Raw genomic sequence first — 22258 nt, 5'->3', positions numbered from 1 at the left:
TGGGATTTATTATAACAATAGTATTGTTTGCAAAAAGTACCAATTGCGCTTGTTGAATATTAAGTGGAAGGTCATTCACATATGTAAGGAATAGCAATGGATCCAAAATTGAACGTTGTGGGATTCCCTTTGTGATTTCTGTTCAGTCACTTAAATTTTCTATCGTTGTAAAATTGTTTGCATTAACCAGCAAAACTTCTTGTATTCTGTTTGTAAAGTATGATTCAAAGCAGCTGTATGTAAAACCATCAATTCCATAAAACTTGAGTTGGAAAGATCACAAAAATATGAACTGGCAATATATTATTTGAGACATGTACTATTTTGTGACTAAGTGTATCAACAGCATTCCAAATTTCAGGCTTTACTTCCCTTCACGGTCGAGAGCAGCAATTTCTGCGTAGAGTTGTCACTGAGACAAGCAACACTGCGTGAAATAACAGCAGAAATCAATGCGGGACGTACGACTAACGTATCCGTTAGGATGGTGCGTTAGTGGGCTATGGCAGCTGACGATCGATGCTAGTACTTTTGCTAACAGGACGACATCACCTGCAGCACCTCACCTGGGCTCGTGACCGTATTGATTGGGCCCTAGATGACTGCAAAATCGTCACCTGGTCCGATGAGTCCAGATTTCATAGGTAAGAGTTGATGGTAGGCTTCGAGTGTGGCGCCGACCCCACGAAGCCATGGATCGAGGTTGTCAACAAAGCACTGTGCAAGGTGGTGGTGGCTCCGTAATGGTGTAGGCTGTGTTTACATGGAATGGACTGTGCCCGCTGGTTCACCTGAACTGAATTGACTGGAAATAGTTATGTCCGCTAGTTGAAGACCATTTTCACCCATTCATGAACTTAATTTTTATGGGTGACAATGTGCCAGAATCTCTCGCGACTGGTTTGAAGAACATTGCATAATTCGAGCGTACGATTTGGCCAGCCAGATCTACTGACATTAATCCCATCGAATATATATTGAACATACCATAGAGGTCAGTTCGTCCTCAAGATCCTGCACCGGTAACACTTTCGCAATTATGGATGGCTGTAGAGGCAACATGAGTCAGTATTTCTGAGGGGGCTTTCAAAGACTTGTTGATTGCATGCTACGTCGAGTTGCTGCTGGGGATAAGAAGATCCGACACGATATTAGGAGGTATCCTATGATTTGTCACCTCAGTGTATAATCATAATGATAAGTGCACTCGTAAATAATGCAAGCTGTTTTTTTTTATTTGTCAAACACTTAAATCAGACGCTAATGTTTTGAGCAAATAACACGACGGACGACAGCTTCGAATGTGTGACGGTGTCCGCCGTGTTACTTACGCAGCAGCCTCGGTAGACGGAAAGTGTGGATGGCGATGAATTAACTTTCCTCCCAGTAGACCGTCTCGTAGCAGAACGCCGACAGCAGCGCACCAACACGCGTGCTGCCAGCGACATTAGTTACAGCTATGTAGGCAGCTTCCCCCTATGAACCATGGACCTTGCCGTTGGTGGGGAGGCTTGCCTGCCTCAGCGATACAGATAGCCATACCGTAGGTGCAACCACAACGGAGAGGTACCTGTTGAGAGGCCAGACAAACGTGTGGTTCCTGAAGAGGAGCAGCAGCCTTTTCAGTAGTTGCAGGGGCAACAGTCTGGATGATTGACTGATCTGGCCTTGTAACACTAACCAAAACGGCCTTGCTGTGCTGGTACTGCGAACGGCTGAAAGCAAGGGGAAACCACGCCCGTAATTTTTCCCGAGGCCATGCAGATTTACTGTATGGTTAAATGATGATGACGTCCTTATGGGTAAAATATTCCGGAGGTAAAATAGTCCCCCATTCGGATCTCCAGGCGGGGACTACTCAAGAGGACGTCGTTATCAGGAGAAAGAAAACTGGCGTTCTATGGATCGGAGCGTGGAATGTCAGATCCCTTAATCGGGCAGGTAGGTTAGAAAATTTAAAAAGGGAAATGGATAGGTTAAAGTTAGATATAGTGGGAATTAGTGAAGTTCGGTGGCAGGAGGAACAAGACTTTTGGTCAGGTGATTACAGGGTTATAAATACAAAATCAAATAAGGGTAATGCAGGAGTAGGTTTAATAATGAATAAAAAAATTGGAGTACGGGTAAGGTACTACAAACAGCATAGTGAACGCATTATTGTGGCCAAGATAGACACAAAACCCACACCTACTACAGTAGTGCAAGTTTATATTTCAACTAGCTCTGCAGATGACGAAGAGATTGATGAAATGTATGATGAGATAAAAGAAATTATTCAGGTAGTGAAGGGAGACGAAAATTTAATAGTCATGGGTGACTGGAATTCGAGAGTAGGAAAAGGGAGAGAAGGAAACATAGTAGGTGAATATGGATTGGGGTTAAGAAATGAAAGAGGAAGCTGTCTGACAGAATTTTGCACAGAGCATAACTTCATCATAGCTATCACTTGGTGCAAGATTCATAAATGAAGGTTGTATACATAGAAGAGGCTTGAAGATACTCGAAGGTTTCAGATAGATTATATAATGGTAAGACAGAGATTTAGGAACCAGGTTTCAAATTGTAAGACATTACCAGGGGCAGATGTGAACTATGACCGCAATCTATTGGATATGAACTGCAGATTAAAACTGAAGAAACTGAAAAAGGTGGGAATTTAAGGAGATGGGATCTGGATAAACCGACAGAACCAGAGAATGTAGAGAGTTTCAGGGAGAGCATTAGGGAACGATTGAGAGGAATGGGGAAAGAAATACGGTAGAAGCAGAATGGGTAACTTTGAGGGGTGAAATAGTAAAGGCAACAGAGGATCAAGTAGGTAAAAAGTCGAGGGCGTGTAGAAATCCTTGGGTAACAGAAGATATACTGAATTTAATTGATGAAGGAGAAAATAAAAAAATGCAATAAATGAAGCAGGCAAAAAGGAATACAAACGTCTCACAAATGAGATCGACAGGAAGTGCAAAATGGCTAAGCAGGGATGGCTAGAGGGCAAATGTAAGGATGTAGAGGCATATCTCACTAGAGGTAAGATAGATATTGCCTACAGGAAAATTAAAGCGACTTTTGGAGAAAAGAGAACCACTTGCATGTATATCAAGAGCTCAGATGGAAACCCAGTGCTAAGCAAAGAAGAGAAAGCAGAAAGGTGGAAGGAGTATATAGAGGGTCTGTACAAGTGTGATGTACTTGAGGACAATATTATGGAAATGGAAGAGGATGTACATGAAGATGGAATGGGAGATATGATACTGCGTGAAGAGTTTGACAGAGCACTGAAAGACCTAAGCCGAAACAAGGCTCCGGGAGTAGACAACATTCCATTAGAACTACTGATAGTCTTGGGAGTGCCAGCCCTGACAAAACTCTACCACCTGGTGAGCAAGATGTATGAGACAGGCGAAATTCCCTCAGACTTCAAGAAGAATATAATAATTCCAAACCCAAAGAAAGCAGGTGTTGACAAATGTAAAAATTACCCAACTATCAGTTTAATAAGCCTCGGCTGCAAAATACTAATACGAATTCTTTACAGACGAATGGAAAAACTGGTAGAAGCCGACCTCTGGGAAGATCAGTTTGGTTTCCGTAGAAATGGTGGAACACGTGAGGCAATACTGACCCTGCGACATATCTTAGAAAATAGATTAAGGAAAGGCAAACCTAGGTTTCTAGCATTTGTAGACTTAAAGAAAGCTTTTGACAATGTTTATTGGAATACTCTCTTTCAAATTCTGAAAGTGACAGGAGTAAAATACAGGGAGCGAAAGGCTATTTACAATTTGTACAGAAACCAGATGGCAGATATAAGAGTCGAGGGACACGAAAGGGAAGCAGTGGTTGGGAAGGGAGTAAGACAGGGTTGTAGCCTCTCCCCTGTGTTATTCAATCTGTATATTGAGCAAGCAGTGAAGAAAATAAAAGAAAAACTTGGAGTAGGAATTAAAATCCATGGAGAAAAAATAAAAACTTTGAGGTTCGCCGATGACATTGTATTTCTGTCAGAGACAGCAAAGGACCTGGAGGAGCATTTGACCGGAATGGACATTGTGTTGAAAGGAGGATATAAGATGAACATCAACAAAAGCAAAACGAGGATAATGGAATGTAGTCGAATCAAATCGGGTGATGCTGAGGGTATTAGATTAGGAAATGAGACACTTAAATTAGTAAATTAGTTTTGATATTTGGGGAGCAAAATAACTGATGACGGTTGAAGTATAGAGGATATAAAATGTGGACTGGCAATGGCAAGGAAAGCGCTTCTTAAGAAGAGAAATTTGTTAACACCGAGTATACATTTAAGTATCAGAAAGTCGTTTCTGAAAGTATTTGTATGAAGTGTGGCCATTATGGAAGTGAAATATGGACGATAAATAGTTTGGACAAGAAGAGAATAGAAGCTTTCGAAATGTGGTGTTACAGAAGAATGCTGAAGATTAGATGGGTAGATCACATAACTAATGAGGAGGTATTGAATAGAACTGGTGAGAAGAGGAGTTTGTGGCATAGCTTGACTGGAAGGAGGGATCGGTTGGTAGGACATGTTCTGAGGCATCAAGGGGTCACCATTTTAGTATTGGAGGGCAGCAAGGATGGTAAAAATCGTAGAGGGAGACCAAGAGATAAATACACTGATTCAGAAGGATGTAGGTTGCAGTAGGCACTGGGAGATGAAGAAGCTTGCACAGGATAGAGTAGAATGGAGAGCTGCATCAATCCCGTCTCAGGACTGAAGACCACAACAACAACAACAACATGTAGGCAGAGAGCACTCTGCACTATGGCTTTTTACATCCAAGCAGAATACGCACCTAACTGCTACAGTGACAGTCTGCACACTTCATGAACTGATGAGCTTTCACCGCCAAGCATACAAGATGTTCTAAAAGTAATCTGTAAGTGACTCGTCATAACTTTTTGGGTATGCTCCCGTCCACCTCACCCCTCTCACTGTTCTACGCAACAAGGAACGAAGTTGTACTAGCGAGGAGTACTTCCTGTACAGAAAAGTGAACAACCGTGCACTCAAGACATCCCTTCCTTATTGCATTTCTGACCTTAACTACGGCAGCAGATCGTCTTTCACTTCCACTGTTTAAACACCATTCTCTTCGTGGGCGAAGCTGGCTCCACAACTGTCACGTCTGGATGGAAATTAATTCTCAAGCAGATACTGCGTCACATCAGCAGCATTCGCCAGGAGTAATCAGATGGTGTGACTGGACCTTCTCGAGAGCCATTGCTGATATCCCTGAACACGTGGTTTATATATGATGGTGCTTCAGTCACTTCTCATTACGGTATAGTTCACCACATACAGGGACAACAGGGCGTACTGTGGACAGGTAAAAGTGGTTATCGTGGATGTTTGTTCGACTTCATCTAAAATATCCTATATACGTGATCGACACTGTTACCCTGGCAAATAGCGACGATGCGCCGAAAAAGCCTTCAAGAAACTGAAGGATGACGCAGAGATTACAAGAGAAGATTCATAGTTAACTCCGTAGTGGGGTCTAATGTTACATTCCGTGACAATGATAATCTATCTGTTGCTTTCTGTAATTTTACGTCTGATAGTATGATTAAACATTTCTAGAGATTCTAAAATGTAGATGATACTTTAAAAATAGTTAACTTACAGACGACTGTTCAGAGGTGCTGTAACTATTTTGCTTGTTCGTACCTTACTTTTTCGTTTGTGCGTAATCGCCCAGAACCTTTGAAACGTCAGTTAAATTTGTTAATAAGCAGAGTACTTTGATTTAGAATTTGCTTCCTCTCCATCCTCTCATAGGGTCTGCGGCGGAGCTTACATCGTTCATCTATTTACTTTGTCAGTGCATCATCCGTTTTCTTTTTGTTTGTTGCCCTCCACGATTAGTCCTGCGTCTGTTACTGTCGAGGGCACTCACAGTCCATGACGTCGCGGTTCCATGACATTGCATGAGAGCCCTTCTCCGTGCCAGAGCCGGGGTGTCACTGGAATTTCTCACGTAATGCCTTCTTTGTGTTATAACCTCCTATGTCCGCATTAGTGCCAAAAAAATTAATCGACCCTCCCGCTCGTGTTGATGCGGGTCGCTTTGGTGCCATCTTCCATGAGCATTTTTACTTCGTACACAGGCCACGACAAATTGTAACACAAACCAGCGACTCTATTAACCTCCAATTCGAAAATGTTTGTTGGGCCCATGTCAAGTCTTCTCTACTATTCTATGATTGAAGATCAAAGCTGGAGTGAGTGAGTGACTAATCAATGTACACTTGTTTAAATAAAGTGAATCTTTACGTGTAACTAATTAATACTAGTATTTAAGTACGTCTTCTAATGCTGAATATAGAAGCAAATTTGACTGATGCTGACTACACAGGACGTTCGAAAATAAGTTTCATTATCGTTTTTCAAAGAGAAGGTGGTACACCAGATGACAAACAAGCTCCATGTGAATCCGGACGCGTTGCTGGGTCAACGACGGAAGGGGCGTCAGGGGAGGTGGAATGACGCATGCGCAGATCGCCCAAGAGGAGCAGCCGCACACTGGCGTGCCCGTAGTTATTCGAGCACACAGCACGACGATAGACGGACGTGTATTGACAACGTGGTCGACGACTGCAGTGCGTGCTATTATCCGGTATGAATGTGCACCTGAGACTGGTGTGACCGTCATCCATGAACGCCTACAGACCGCGTATGGTGAAGAGGCCATGTATCTTCAAATAGTTGGTCACTAGTGTTGCTCGCTTAGAAAAGCACTTTCACCTGGCCCCTGCATTGAAAGCCGCACTCTTGGGTCGTCACTTACAAACCAGTGCCGAGGTGGAGCAGGCTTTGCGACAGTTCCTTGCATCAAAAGGCACCGAGTTTTACCAGAGTGGTTTCTTCAAACTAACTGCACGCTACGACAAATGTTTCAGTGTCAGTGGCATCTATATCGAAAAATACTGCAAGTTGTGTAATCCATGATCCAGTGATGTATTTGCTTTGCTGATTCGAGGCATGCTGCTTCGGGACGGCACGTCCATAAATGTATAGTAGTGAAGAAATTTTAAATATTTTAATTTTGTCCTTCTCAGTTGAATGAATATTAAATTTTTGCTGCAGTGGTTACCTGACACACTCATTCTCAATCCACACACCTAAGAATTACAAAGTACGCGTCATACAACAATCTGTTCTTGGCAATATAGTTTCCATGCAAAAAACAATGACAAAACTTACTATCGGAATGTCCCTCGCTGCAAAAGCACATCTGACTAAGATTAATAATCTAGGAACGTGTGAGTAATGTTGAATTTACAAACACAACGTACTGCTAATGAATGTACAAGCGCGACGGACTGCTAATGAACACACATTTATCTTGTATATGTAAGGCGGCCGCTGTGAGCGACCGGTTCTAGGCGCTTGGACCCGCGCGACCGCTACGGTCGCAGGTCCGAATCCTGCCTCGGGCATGGATGTGTGTGATGTCCTTAGGTTAAATAGGTTTAAGTAGTTCTAAGTTCTAGAGGACTGATGACCTCAGATGTTTTTAAGTCCCATAGTGCTCAGAGCCATTTGAACCCATATGTTAACACGATGGAATTAATGTACTGTTATTTAAACGAAAATGGAACACGGATAACGTTTCTGACTGAATTGAAGACTACACTATCATCTTCTCTATTGTTCAGTATTCAAGCAGATTTTAAAGATTCTAGTAGCCCTGTGAAGTTAACGAACAAATTTTCGCCTAAGTGTGATGAGAACGATGCTGTGCTACGCCTTGTAACCAATAATCATGCAATGGACTATTTTAGTTCTGTCCACGTGGTTACTATGGTCTTGTCTCATTTGGTCTAAGTATTTTCTCAGTAATTTTCCGGCTGAAATTAGAGATTAATCTGTAGGCAGGGATTCCATGTTAACCAAAAAGAAATCGAAACTGTGAACTTAGGCGGCATATAATGAACAAGTGTGAAACAAATCTTCAATACAGGTTAACAAAACACAAGCACATCTGACTAAGATTAATAATTTAGGAACATGTGAGTAATGTTGAATATACAAACGCAACGAACTGCCAATGAATGTACAAGCGCGACGGACTGATAATGAACACACATTTATTTTGTACGAGGGCAGTTCAATAAGTAATGCAACACATTTTTTTTCTGAAACAGGGGTTGTTTTATTCAGCATTGAAATACACCAGGTTATTCCCCAATCTTTTAGCTACACAACACTATTTTTCAACGTAATCTCCATTCAATGCTACGGCCTTACGCCACCTTGAAATGAGGGCCTGTATGCCTGCACGGTACCATTCCAGTGGTCGATGTCGGAGCCAACGTCGTACTGCATCAATAACTTCTTCATCATCCGTGTAGTGCGTCCCACGGATTGCGTCCTTCATTGGGCCAAACATATGGAAATCCGACGGTGCGACATTGGGGCTGTAGGGTGCATGAGGAAGAACAGTCCACTGAAGTTTTGTGAGCTCCTCTCGGGTGCGAAGACTTGTGTGAGGTCTTGCGTTGTCATGAAGAAGGAGAAGTTCGTTCTGATTTTTGTGCCTACGAACACGCTGAAGTCGTTTCTTCAATTTCTGAAGAGTAGCACAATACACTTCAGAGTTGATCGTTTGACCATGGGAAAGGACATCGAACAGAATAACCCCTTCAGCGTCCCAGAATCTTTTAGCTACACAACACTATTTTTCAACATAATCTCCATTCAATGCTGCGGCCTTACGCCACCTTGAAATGAGGGCCTGTATGCCTGCACGGTACCATTCCAGTGGTCGATGTCGGAGCCAACGTCGTACTGCATCAATAACTTCTTCATCATCCGCGTAGTGCGTCCCACGGATTGCGTCCTTCATTGGGCCAAACATATGGAAATCCGACGGTGCGACATCGGGGCTGTAGGGTGCATGAGGAAGAACAGTCCACTGAAGTTTTGTGAGCTCCTCTCGGGCGCGAAGACTTGTGTGAGGTCTTGCGTTGTCATGAAGAAGGAGAAGTTCGTTCTGATTTTTGTGCCTACGAACACGCTGAAGTCGTTTCTTCAATTTCTGAAGAGTAGCACAATACACTTCAGAGTTGATCGTTTGACCATGGGGAAGGACATCGGACAGAATAACCCCTTCAGCGTCCCAGAAGACTGTAACCATGACTTTACCGGCTGAGGGTATGGCTTTAAACTTTTTCTTGGTAGGGAAGTGGGTGTGGCGCCACTCCATTGATTGCCGTTTTGCTTCAGGTTCGAAGTGATGAACCCATGTTTCATCGCCTGTAACAATCTTTGACAAGAAATTGTCACCCTCAGCCACATGACGAGCAAGCAATTCCACACAGATGGTTCTCCTTTGCTCTTTATGGTGTTCGGTTAGACAACGAGGGACCCAGCGGGAACAAACCTTTGAATATCCCAACTGGTGAACAATTGTGACAGCACTACCAACAGAGATGTCAAGTTGAGCACTGAGTTGTTTGATGGTGATCCGTCGATCATCTCGAACGAGTGTGTTCGCACGCTCCGCCATTGCAGGAGTCACAGCTGTGCACGGCCGGCCCGCACGCGGGAGATCAGACAGTCTTGCTTGACCTTGCGGCGATGATGACACACGCTTTGCCCAACGACTCACAGTGCTTTTGTCCACTGCCAGATCACCGTAGACATTCTGCAAGCGCCTATGAATATCTGAGATGCCCTGGTATTCCGCCAAAAGAAACTCGATCACTGCCCGTTGTTTGCAACGCACATCCGTTACAGACGCCATTTTAACAGCTCCGTACAGCGCTGCCACCTGTCGGAAGTCAATGAAACTATACGAGACGAAGCGGGAATGTTTGAAAATATTCCACAAGAAATTTCCGGTTTTTTCAACCAAAATTGGCCGAGAAAAAAAATGTGTTGCATTACTTATTGAACTGCCCTCGTGTATTTAAACACGATGAAATTAATGTACCTTATTCGCACGCACCAAAATTTATACTCGAATTATTTTAAGCTAAAGACGCCGGTGTTCATCACATATCAGACACTATTCTGCCGAAGACTATACATTTAGGAACAAGTGAAATCTCTAACCAAAACTCACGACTTCTGTTTTTCATTTAGATGTTGTATTAAAAAAATCGGATGAACAACAGAAATTACAAACTACATAATGTACAAATAATACTGTGAGGCAACCTTCAGACTCTGTCGCCTTCCACTCATATTCGCCACGAAGACCCCTGTTTCTCACATAAAGTCCGACATAATATGAGAGAGCATCCTTAGTTATTAAAAGCCGCACGGATCTTGGCCTCATTAATCATGCCTGCTATCTTGGGGCTCTCTACCTACGTGGTACTCAAGATTCCGAATTTACCAAGAATTACCTCTCCAGGAAGATACGAGCACACCACACATTTCAACGTAACGAATTCCCAAACAGTTGCGAAATACGTGGCGCAGAAGCGACTACACAGAAGCGTGAGAACTCTCACAAAGGAAAATTGTACGAAACTGCAACCAACGTTTTGACACACTAATTTGCGAAACTTTATATGTACGGAAATTCATCATAATACAACATTGGAAGGTAAGAAAATCATGTAACAAATGTGCAAGGTAATATTAAAACTGACTAATTGCCTGAGGACCATGTGGGTTTTGAAGAAGCTTCATTCAAAAAAAGATTTTAACTACCGATTTCGTTAATGAATTTGCAGTACTGATTCTAGTACTCAAAATGAAAGGAGATATGTAATGAAAAAAGTAAAGTGTCGCTCTCTCACCCAAGCAGCGTATCACCCAGGTACTCCAGCAGCAGCGACGAGCTCTGTCACAGATAGCGTCTCCAATCCCAGTGTCTCCATGAGAATCTCTCATATGTACGATACCGCAGTGCCTTTGTTGTTCCGAATTGCAACGCAAAGTTCCTTCGAACATACTTGCATGACCGAAGGAACAGCCGCTATGAAACACATTACATGTATTCGCAGTTGCGAATGTGGACTACCATCAGCTGTATAATGGAATGACAACAATGAAAATTTGTGCCGGACCAGGACTCGAACCCGGACTTCCAGCTTATCGCGAGCGGTCGCCTTATCATTAGACTATCCCAGCACGACTCACAGACAGACCCAAACCATGTGTCTACAACCTGCGCTGTTACATCCATTATAATATCCATTATATATAATAGATATACGAGTGCAGGTTGTGGACACATTGTTGATGATATATGTAAGTTTGGGTCTTGCTCCAAGTCGTACAGCGATAGCTATATGGTAAGGCTACTGCTCGCCATAAGCGGGCAATTCCGGTTCAAATCCCACCCAGTAAAAATTTTTTACTGCCGTCATTCCTTTGTACAGCTGATGGTAGTCCATATTCGGAACTGCGAATACGTTTAATTGTATTTCACAATGGCTGTAGTCGCCGCTGCGCCTGTTAGTTCGGATATGCATGCATGTCCAAAGGAACTCTGCATCGCAATTCGGAATAACATAGGCATTGTAATATCGTATTTATTCGCTGACGCCGGGCAAGCGACTTTCAAGTAAAATGTCTCCCGTGTATGGGAATAGATATAATTCATGTACCAATATAAGCTGTAGACACATGGTTGAGATTCTGGTCGTATGTAAAGTAGAACAGTGGCAAAAAACAGTCAATACCGTCACTGCGCAATAGCGATGGAAATGTTACCGATTATGGTGCCACTAAAGCGGAATTACAAAATAGAGTTTTCCGTAATTCCTTCACGAAAGAAGACGAAGTAAATATTCCAGAATTCGAAACCAGAACAGCTGTTAGCATGAGTGACATAAAAGTAGGTATCTTAGGTGTTGCACAACAACTCAAATCACTTAAGAAAGGCAATTCTTCCGGTCCAGATGATATACCACTCAGGTTCCTCTCAGAGTGCAGACACAACAGCGCCTCTCTTAGCAATCATATACAACCGCTCACTTGACGAAAGGTCTGTTCCTAAAGACTGGAAAGTAGCACAGTTCACACCAATATTCAAGAAGGGAAATAGGAGAACCCATTGAATTACAGACCCATATCACTGACCTCAATTTGCAATAGGATTTTGGAGAATATACTGTACTGGAACATTATGAATCACTCTGAGGAAAATGACTTATTGATACATAACCAACATGGATTCAGAAAATATCGCTCTTGTGCAACACAGCTAGCTCTTTATTCCCATGAAGTGCTGTCGACAAGGGATCTCAGATCGATTCCATATTCCTAGATTTCCAGAAGGCTTTTGATACCGTTCCTCACAAGCGTGCATATAGAGTATCGTCTCACCTGTGTGACTGGATTCGTGATTTCCTCTCAGAGAGGTCAGAGTTCACAGTGATAGACGGTAAATAGACGGTAAATCATCGAGCAGAACAAAAGTGATATCTGGCTTTCCGCAAGGTAGTGTCATAGGCCCTCTGCTGTTACTGGTTTATATAAATGATCTAGGTGATAATCTGAGCAGCCCCCTTAGATTGTTTGCAGATGACGCTGTAATTTACCGTCTAGTAAAATCATCAGACGATCAATTTCAACTACAAAATGATCTAGAGAGAATATCTGTATGGTGCGAAAAGTGGCAATTAGCACGAAACAAAGAAAAGTGCGAGGTCATCCACATGGGTACTAGAAGAAATCCGATAAATTTTGGGTATACGATAAATCGCACAAATCTAAGGGCTGTCAATTCGACCAAATACATAGGAATTACAATTACGAGCAACTTAAATTGGAAATACCACATAGATAATATTGTGGGGTAGGCGAAGCAAAGACTGTGCTTTGTTGGCAGAACACTTAGAAGATGCGACAAACCCACTGAAGAAACAGCCTACATTACAGTTGTCCGTCCTCTGCTGGAATATGGCTGCGCGGTGTGTGATCCTTACCAGGTAGGATTGACGGAGGACATCGAAAAAGTGCAAAGAGGGGCAGCTCGTTTCGTGTTATCGCGCAATAGGGGTGAGAGTGTCACTGATATGATATGCGAGATGGGGTGGCAGTCACTGAAACAAAGGCGGTTTTCTTTGTGGCGATATCTATTTACGAAATTTCAATCACTAACTTTCTCTTCCGAATGCGTAAATATTTTGTTGACACCCACTTACGTAGGGAGAAATGATCATCATAATAAAATATGAGAAATCAGAGCTCGAACGGAAAGATTTAGGTGTTCCTTTTTCCCATGCGCCATTAGAGAGTGGAATGGTAGAGTAGTAGTATGAAAATGGTTCGATGAACCCTCTGCCTGGAACTTAAGTATGAATTGCAGAGTAACTATGTAGATGTAGATGTAGACGACATGGGGAGTTTAGATCTCACCCTGAGTCGTGCACGCAGAGCCAGCTGGTAGGAGATTGCTCGTGATAAGCGGTAAATCCAGGTACGAGTCCCACTGCAGCACACATTTTCACTGTCGTCATTCCACTATACAGCTGTAATCCACATTCGCAACTGCGAATGAATTTAATGTGTCTCTAACATTTCGTTATGGGCAGAGTTGTATCAGCCGAAAGAGCTTGTAATTTGTTGTAACATGTGATTTATCTGTCTCTTCTTGAGCTTTGCATATGCTAAGCATAGACAATGACGTGACATGAAAGGATTTTATTGCTGCTCGTTTCACTCACAGTGTTTTAAGCTGTCCTTTTACGTTCCTGCCTAACCACACACTCAGTAATCGCCACATATTCGCAAATAAAAAAAAATATTTGTGACAAGGAAGAATATGGATTTTATTGCTGCTCGGTTCACTCGCAGCAGTTCAATCTGTCCTCTTAGCCCCTGCCTAACCACACACTTGATATTCGGAAACAGACAGCGGAATATTTATTTCAGCCTTCGTTTTCTAACCAGACGAAAGTTACAAAACCGGACAAATTCATTTCTCAGGGATCACGTATATATTTAAACAACGTCTAATATTGCATAATTATATTATATGGAAGTTCCACAATGTGTTAAAAACGCTAATAGGTAAAGGAAAAAAATAGCATACAGCAGGACAACAATCTCCTGCCTTCTACTCTGAAATCCACGTCGTTATTCACTAGACGACGATTATCACATTAACCCAGGGAAGCTTATAATGTTGATGCGTCATTAGCCGACATTTAATTATAAGCATGACGTGTTTATTATAAGTCTTTAACGTGCCGTTGCCTTGGAACAGCATACTGCAAGTTATAATACAAAACAGGTAACGTCAATATCAATATGGAGTGTACTGCCTCGAATGAGACGACATTTTGACATCACTTCCGCGTGAGCTTTACAACAGTTTCTGGCCGTAAATGGAAGTGGGTTAATACTGCCATTAACGTATAACGACTCTGTCCACCAGTCTGTGCCAACGGTCCTTTGTTCTCCGGTGGTCACAGACTGTGCTGCGCTCGACAGTCATTTGCCTTACTGTACAACGGCCAATGTGACATATGACATATTCGACAACATGAAAACCATAGAAATGAAAAACTCTTTACGATTCATGGAACGCTCTCCCTCTCTGCTCACACATGCCAAATATACATGCCGCTTGCATTAAAATAGCTGTTAGTACTAGAATATCACACAAAAATATAGTTCTACACTATTACTGAGTCATTGTCGCACAGCAGGAATCCAACAGCGTTTGCGTATGTGTATTTGTGTGCTGACTATCTTGGATATATCGTCAAGAGGTTTACAATACAACTGCATATATAGTTACTCGTCGCTCAGAAACGTGTTTTGTTTAGAACACTGGTGCGGTACTGAACAGAAATCCTAGAAATACCGAATCCAACCTCATTGCATATACAGATATTTCTCCGAATATCAAGTGCAAGTAGTGCAAGTTAAGTTTCACATGAAAGATATTTTCAAAGGCATGCTAGTTGCCAAATCAGTTTTATCTGGGTGAGTTATCATACCTGAACTCAAAGTACCCTCAACATTTGTGCTAAAACCAGAGATGAGTAATATAGTGAGTCAGTTCTGTAAAAGATCTCCACTGCCTCTTTTGGGGTTCTTTTTTGAGAGCCCTTTCTACGTAACCGGTATTTTTTTGCAGTCACTGAGAGCAATTTTCTGTTCAAAGCATCCGCGGTAAATTGAAGATAGGAGCCAATTCTGTATAGAATTTGAACAAGCCCAAGATTTTCGGATTTCAGCTGGCATACAACAGCTCTAGGAAAGACTACTGCCTCACTCATCTTTGCTGTGAATTGGACGGCGGCAATGTTTTCCTTTGCGATGTAACGTGTTCAACGTTTGGCATTCATCGTTACATTCTGTTTTGGACTACCAAGTGTCAAAGGCTCTCTGAACACAGATTTTTCTGCCAGAGTCTGTGCGATTATGTTTGCCCTTCCGAGAGCCACATGGCTTTCGCTTAAAATCTGCCTAAATGTCGACGTTATCGAGACATTACATTGTAATCATCTTTCCTTTTCCAAAATATGTGTCCTGTACAGTGTCTCTGCGTGTCATTATAGTAATAAACATGCTGCGAAGATTCAGTTCTCAGTTATTTGGAACACACTCAGAAATGCCAGTATGCTTTCCCTGAAATGACTCAATCGGTGAAAGAAATAGCCGCGCGGCAGAGTAGCAGCATACATTTATATTTTACTGATTCCCGGTGTCTGATTGCTACGTGACCTAACATGTAGACTTGAGAAGGAAGCAGTTACAAATTACTGTTGTCACAGTCACCTTGACTTTTACTTTCATCAGATGGAATCCTGCTACTGGTGACCCATGGTAACAGACGACTCTTTCTTTAGCCTTATTCTTAGTGTTTCCCGGCCTTTCCTAACATACCTTTCTCCGCTGTATAACATACCACCTCTCTACGTGCAAGCGAACAAATGGCTATCGTTGAGCCTACACAGTATCAAAACAAAGGCTCTAATCGAACATAGCCACCTGCCGACTGTATTGGTGGAATTATTCATTTCCCCTGTTCAGAGTATTTACTAGATGACAGTATGCAATAAGTTAAAACTGTGTCCGCCTGGTTTCACCAGCGGAATTTTGCGAGCCGTGCGCTACCATTTATGGTATGTGACCTCGCCTCCCGAACTGACTCAGAGTTTGAACTTGCCTCAAAATAAGCCGTCCTTTGCCCTCTCGCCAAGACTGTTTTGAGGCCGACAACGCAAAAGATTTCGTGTGAATCGTATTCCCTCTGTTTGCTAGCCTACATGTTTTGGAACTACCAGACCGCATATACAGAGAATGTGAACGAATTCAAGGCACAATCCGTCTGACTCATGGGAGAGGAAGACAATAGCGACTGAGAGCTCCGACAATAGGCTTGGTGCATAGAAGACTCGACAGCCATCTTTGTGGGCATAAGAGGAGTGGTGTGGCTGAAACTGGTGCATTAGCCAGCAAAACGCAGGGTAGCAGGGCTTCTTCGTTATAACTCATAACACATCAATTGCGTGTGTTCTGTTAACTTTTACTCATCGTCTGCTTATTCAGTCATTGATATAATTAATTCACAAGCCACCAGAGTTCGACCTCTCTGTTATGAAAGTTTTTGCTCGTTATAAGTTATTGGAATGCTTACTACGTCGAGAGTTAACCACATTTCACTATATAGGCATAAGGTATATTATAAGCAATTGTTTCTACGAAAAATACCATAAGAACAGATTTTGTAACGAAATTTTTATTAATATTATAATTTTCTGCAGGATCCGTAGGATGCTACTAGGCAAAGTTACTTACAAGGGGAGGCCACGACGTTGGGGGTCTCAGATTTTTTTGGAATTGCCAGAGTAGTGCACATTACTACTTGCACATTTATGTTGTAACAAAGGCCTACTAAAGGTGTGCAAAGTTTGAAGAAAATCCGTGATCCTAGGGCCATGGCCTCCCCTTGTTATTTATGGAACGAATCAGTACCGTTTACAATATGCTGGTTAGGAAATTTAGGAACAGAGAAATTAAGGAAATTAACGGAAAACGAAAAAAAGTCAGACAGTTCATCGATCTAGAGAGAAGTTCTCATCTACTGCGAGGATCTCCTGTACGGACACTGAAACCTTTCAGCTTAGGTTTGAAGAACTGGGGTTTCTATCTTTTCTTTCGGTTCTGCTGGAAGCCTACTGAAAATTAAACCTGTTGAATAACGCACACATTTCTGTACAATACTTCAGACAGCTTTCTCACAATGGACTCGCATTCGGAAGGACGACGGTTCAATGCCGCGTCCGGCCATCTTGATTTAGGTTTTCCGTGATTTCCCTAAATCGCTTCAGGCAAACGCCGAAATGGTTCCTTTGAAAGATCACGGCCGACTACCTTTCTCATCCTTTCCTAATTCGATGAGACCGATGACCTCGTAGTTCGGTCTCCTTTCCCAAGTCAACCCAACCCTCCTGTCACCGAACTTTACGAACAGCGTTATCTGCGTGTAAATCAGATTTCTATATAGTGCTCACTAAATGTATGTCACAGTTTCTCTGAATGATTGAATATTGTCAGCACCAAATACCAAGATGGTGTAGGTGTATGAGGAGGAAAGTGTTAGACTTTGGACACACCTGAACAACGGTCTACATGAAGTTCGTGGAATGACCCGATCACGCTTTTATGGGCCAATAGTGTTCTCCGTGAGAGCCAAGGGTTGTCCCAAAATATGACACCATAGGAGATAGTAAAGTTAAAGGAAGCAAAGTAAACCGGTCATCGCGTTTCAGTGTCAGAAGAGTGGAGATTACTCTGATAGTGAAGATAGCAGCGATCAGTTTCTACGCAACATCTCGAACGAGAGTCGTAAGAATTTGAAATGGGCGACCTCGGTGACGGTTAGACCTAAGAGCAATAAAATTTCTCATTTACATACCTTAAAGTTTCAGAAGATGTATGGGTTGTTTGTTGTAGTTAAACGTTAATCCCTTCTCTGAAAACTATGTGCTGATATTACCGACTACCCTGCTAGCTGTATCATTTACATTACATTCCACCTCTTTCACGATAACACTTGTGTCATCATTGATACATATGAGTCGAAGCAACGGACCCAGAACAGAGCAGTGCCCCCCCCCCCTGCCCCCCTCTTCCCTGGCCCCTCCTTCAGCTCCAGTCCGATTCGAATCTCTTCCCTGTTGACACTGGACCTACTTTCAACATATGAAGTGAACAGTTGTTGAGGCTATTCCTTAATTCCAATATTTTCTAAGCAGTTGTGTTTTTAAAATCTGCCTTCTGTAAAACATAATAAATTTCTATTTAGTATTTACCTAGACATGCTTCGACACTCTCCTGTCATCTTCTGTGGGTCTATTTATTTCTATAAAAATACTGCACAAAGTGTAGGTTTTTTTCTATATTTAGGCCTAAAAACTATAACAGTGCGTCCTAATTGCTCACATGAAATTAAGTTGATTGTGAAAGTAGAGTTGTACAGGTCCGCTTATATTTACACCTTCTTTATGGTTTTACCGCATGTCATCTGCAAAGTAGGCGGAATAAGCTGCTTGGAGAGATATTAATTTTGAAAACACGTTTCTGAGAGTAGTCATGGTGTACGATCTTTCATCCTGTGTTGTAACAGTGGTGTATTTCACTGCTCGTCTGTAATTACATATGCTTATTTTTCACACCTTTTACTCTTTACCCTCATCTTATATTACACGTTTTCACACACAGAACGAGATTTGATAGTAAGCTTATGTTGCCATACTATATATATATATATAAAATGCGTGTGTGTGTGTGTGTGTGTGTGTGTGTGTGTGTGTGAGAGAGAGAGAGAGAGAGAGAGAGAGAGAGAGAGAGAGAGAGTGTGTGTGTGTGAGAGAGAGAAGTGGGGGCAAGAGGGAGGTTGAGAAACAGGTGTTATTGGATAAACGAAGATGCTTGATATACTTTCTTTGAGGAAGCGTCTTTGGAAAGATAGAGTTTAAAAATTCAATTTAATTCCCAAGCACGGAAAAAACGTCAACAGGAGCTTCCAACTCCCAAAAAGATGGTTATCACAAGGTTATGCTAAGCAGGATCCAAACTTCTTTCTACCGGAAAATCAACTGATCCCCTCAATATAATAGAAGGCAAAAATGTTGATTTATGATTCATACTGACAAGGGGACGGCGCCTAATGGTCATTGCCGATTTCGTCCAAATTTATGATATATGTATATCTTGGCCAGAAATGAAAGTGACAGGAGTGTGAGCTACAGATGGCATAGTATTTAGAAAAAATAAAATTTTTGGCGTGGGTCGGATGAGGCACGAGCCATTTGTGTTAGCGTCGATTCCAGAAAGTGGTCGGTGCAGCGGAAGAAGTAGATAGTAGTAATCAGAGGGTCGTGGGGTCGAGTCCCTCTGCTGAACATTATTTTTCCTTTTTTTTTAATTTTCGCTTTTTGCGGGACTTGTATTGCAAATGAAGAGAAATATTGCTTAACCAATTGTATTTATTATATTTTTGTAAAAGGCGTGGAAGGTAAACGCAAAGGAAAATATGGGACTACAAGTAATTTTTCATAAAGGGACTGTAAGGCGTACACAAGAAATTCATGTATAAAATGAGATACTTTTATTATTTTACAGTTGATGATATACACGTGCTGGGGTGATACTCATTGGAAAAAGAGGGGCAGCAGTAGTTAATTTTCTCGGCATCTTGCACTCGCTGCAAATGCAGGATTTTTACAGTTACAGGGTTGATTTAAAGTTTCTATAGAAAAAAACTCTCACTGTGTTCTCATAGTATTCTCTAAAAATTCACGTTACTCGGTCGAGAGCTGGCAACCAAATGGCCGCCGCAGCCGTAGTTAGCGTTGCTCCCAAAGGCCAATGGGTCGGTTTTACCTGCACCACGAACTCAACTGTTCGCGTGAAGCTGCTGAGGGCTGCTCGAAGGTCAAAATAAAACTAAAGGAATTGCAATTCCTTCTTGGACGCTGTAAATACAATCCTTTCTTATAAATTTTCCTTTGCATTATCTTTTCATACCCTTTATGAAAATATTAAAACTGCAGTACAGTGAGCATTATTTTGGTTTATGTGCAATGTAACGTAAAAATGTAAAACAAAAAACCTCCGCATTGGGACTCAACCAAATGACGGTCGGATTACCGTTCTGTACTGTTTCCGCTGCACCAACCGCTGCCTGGAAACTACAGGTCTTGATTCCTCCGATCCGCGCCAAAAATGCTGCCCCTTTCAAGAGGCTCTGCCGTCTGGAGCTCACACTTCTGTCACTTTCATTTCTCGACGAGTCCTGCATGCTCCATAAAGTTGGACGAAATCGGTGATGACAAGTAAGCGCGGTCCCCTTGTAACGAAGGGAACGACGGAATCGAAGTTTATAGATTCGAACACGGCAGATAATTGTTACCGTATATATTATGCCGTTGATATTTGAGTTCGTCTCACTTGATGATTCGAAACGATGCCATAAACTTACTAAGAGGTGATATCCCATTTCATTAATTTACCCACAGAGGGATAGCTTCGGTAGGCGTAAGTGAAGGTTCAATTACGCAATTACAGAATACAACCTTCATTACCAATAAGTTTGCACAGAGCGAGTACTACATCAAATGGTCAAACATAAAATGATTCAAAGATTGGCTACATTTCGCAGGCATCTTTACAAAGCAATATGCATTTCCTAAAGACGAGTTTCGTGGGATGTGAAACGCGCTTCAGCTACTTTCAGCTACAGAACAAACTACAGAATCAGTAATATGAACGCGAAAGAAAATGAAAAGAACGTGCAAGGCTACCGCAGTTTATACACACATAAAAAAAGTTTTGCATCACCGCGGTTCCCAGAACTTCTGAAGAAAGGCGTTGACTGTGGACATTGTATCACAGACACAGTCTTTTTGACTGTTCAGAGATGTCACTAAATCCGCCCAAAGATGAAAACAACCATGCATAAGCAGCGCCTATTAGACTGAGGGGGTCCGACAGACGATCAGTTCCAGTCATTACACCAGGAAGGAGGTACAAGGCTCGTGTTGTCTGTAGTTTAACCATGCCTAGACGGTCAATACCGAGTTTCGATCGTGTCCGCATTGTTACTTTGCGCCAGGAAGGGATCTCAACAAGGGAAGTGTCCAGGCGTCTCGGAGTGAATCAAAGTGATGTTGTTCGGACATGGAGGAGATACAGAGAGACAGCAACTGTCGATGACATGCCTCGCTCAGGCCTACCAAGTGCTATTACTGCAGTGGATGACCGCTACCTACGGACTATTGTTCGGAGGAACTCTGACAGCAACGCCACCATGTTGAATAATGCTTTTTGTGCAGCAACAGGACGTCGTTTTACGACTCAAACTGTGCGCAGTAGGCTGCATGATGCGCAACTTCACTCCCCACGTCCATGGCGAGGTCCATCTTTGCAACCACGACCCCATGCAGCGCTGTACAGACGGGCCCATCAACATGCCGAATGGACCGCTCAGGATTGGCTCTGAGCACTATGGTTCAAATTGCTCTGAGCACTATGAGACTTAACATCTGAGGTCATCAGTCCCCTAAAACTTTGAACTACTTAAACCTAACTAATCTAAAGACATCACACACATCCATGCTCGAGGCAGGATTCGAACCTGCGAACGTAGCAGTCGCGCGGTCCCGGACTGAAGCGCCTAGAACCGCGTGGCCACCGTAGCCAGTTCAGGATTGGCATCACATTCTCTTCACTGATGAGTGTCGCGTATGCCTTCAGCCAGACAATCGTCGGAGACGTGTTTGGAGGTAACCTGGTCAGGCTGAACGCCTTAGACACACTGTCCAGCGAGTACAGGAAGGTGGAGGTTCCCTGCTGTTTTGGAGTGGCATTATATAGGGCCGACGTACGCCGCTGGTGGTCTTGGAAGGCGCCGTAAAGGCTGTACGATAAGTGAATGCCATCCTCCGACCGATAGCACAACAATATCGGCAGCATATTGGCGAGGCATTCGTCTTGATGGACGACAATTCGTGTCCCCATCGTGCACAACTTGTGAATGACTTCCTTCGGGATAAGGACATCGCAGTGACCAGTATTTTCTCCAGACATGAACCCTATCGAACACGCCTGGGATAGATTAACAAGGGCTGTTTATGGACGACGTGACCCACCAACGACTCTGGGGGATCTACGCCGAATCACCGTTGAGGAGTGGGACAATCTGGACCAAAAGTGCCTTGATGAAGTTGTGGATAGTACGCCACCACGAATACAGGCATGCATCAATGCAAGAGGACGTGCTACTAGGTATTAGAGGTTCCGTTGTGTACA

Source organism: Schistocerca piceifrons, chromosome 1 (genome assembly GCF_021461385.2).
Source record: "Schistocerca piceifrons isolate TAMUIC-IGC-003096 chromosome 1, iqSchPice1.1, whole genome shotgun sequence".
Lineage (NCBI taxonomy): Eukaryota > Metazoa > Arthropoda > Insecta > Orthoptera > Acrididae > Schistocerca > Schistocerca piceifrons.
Note: the sequence above shows the minus strand (reverse complement) of the source record.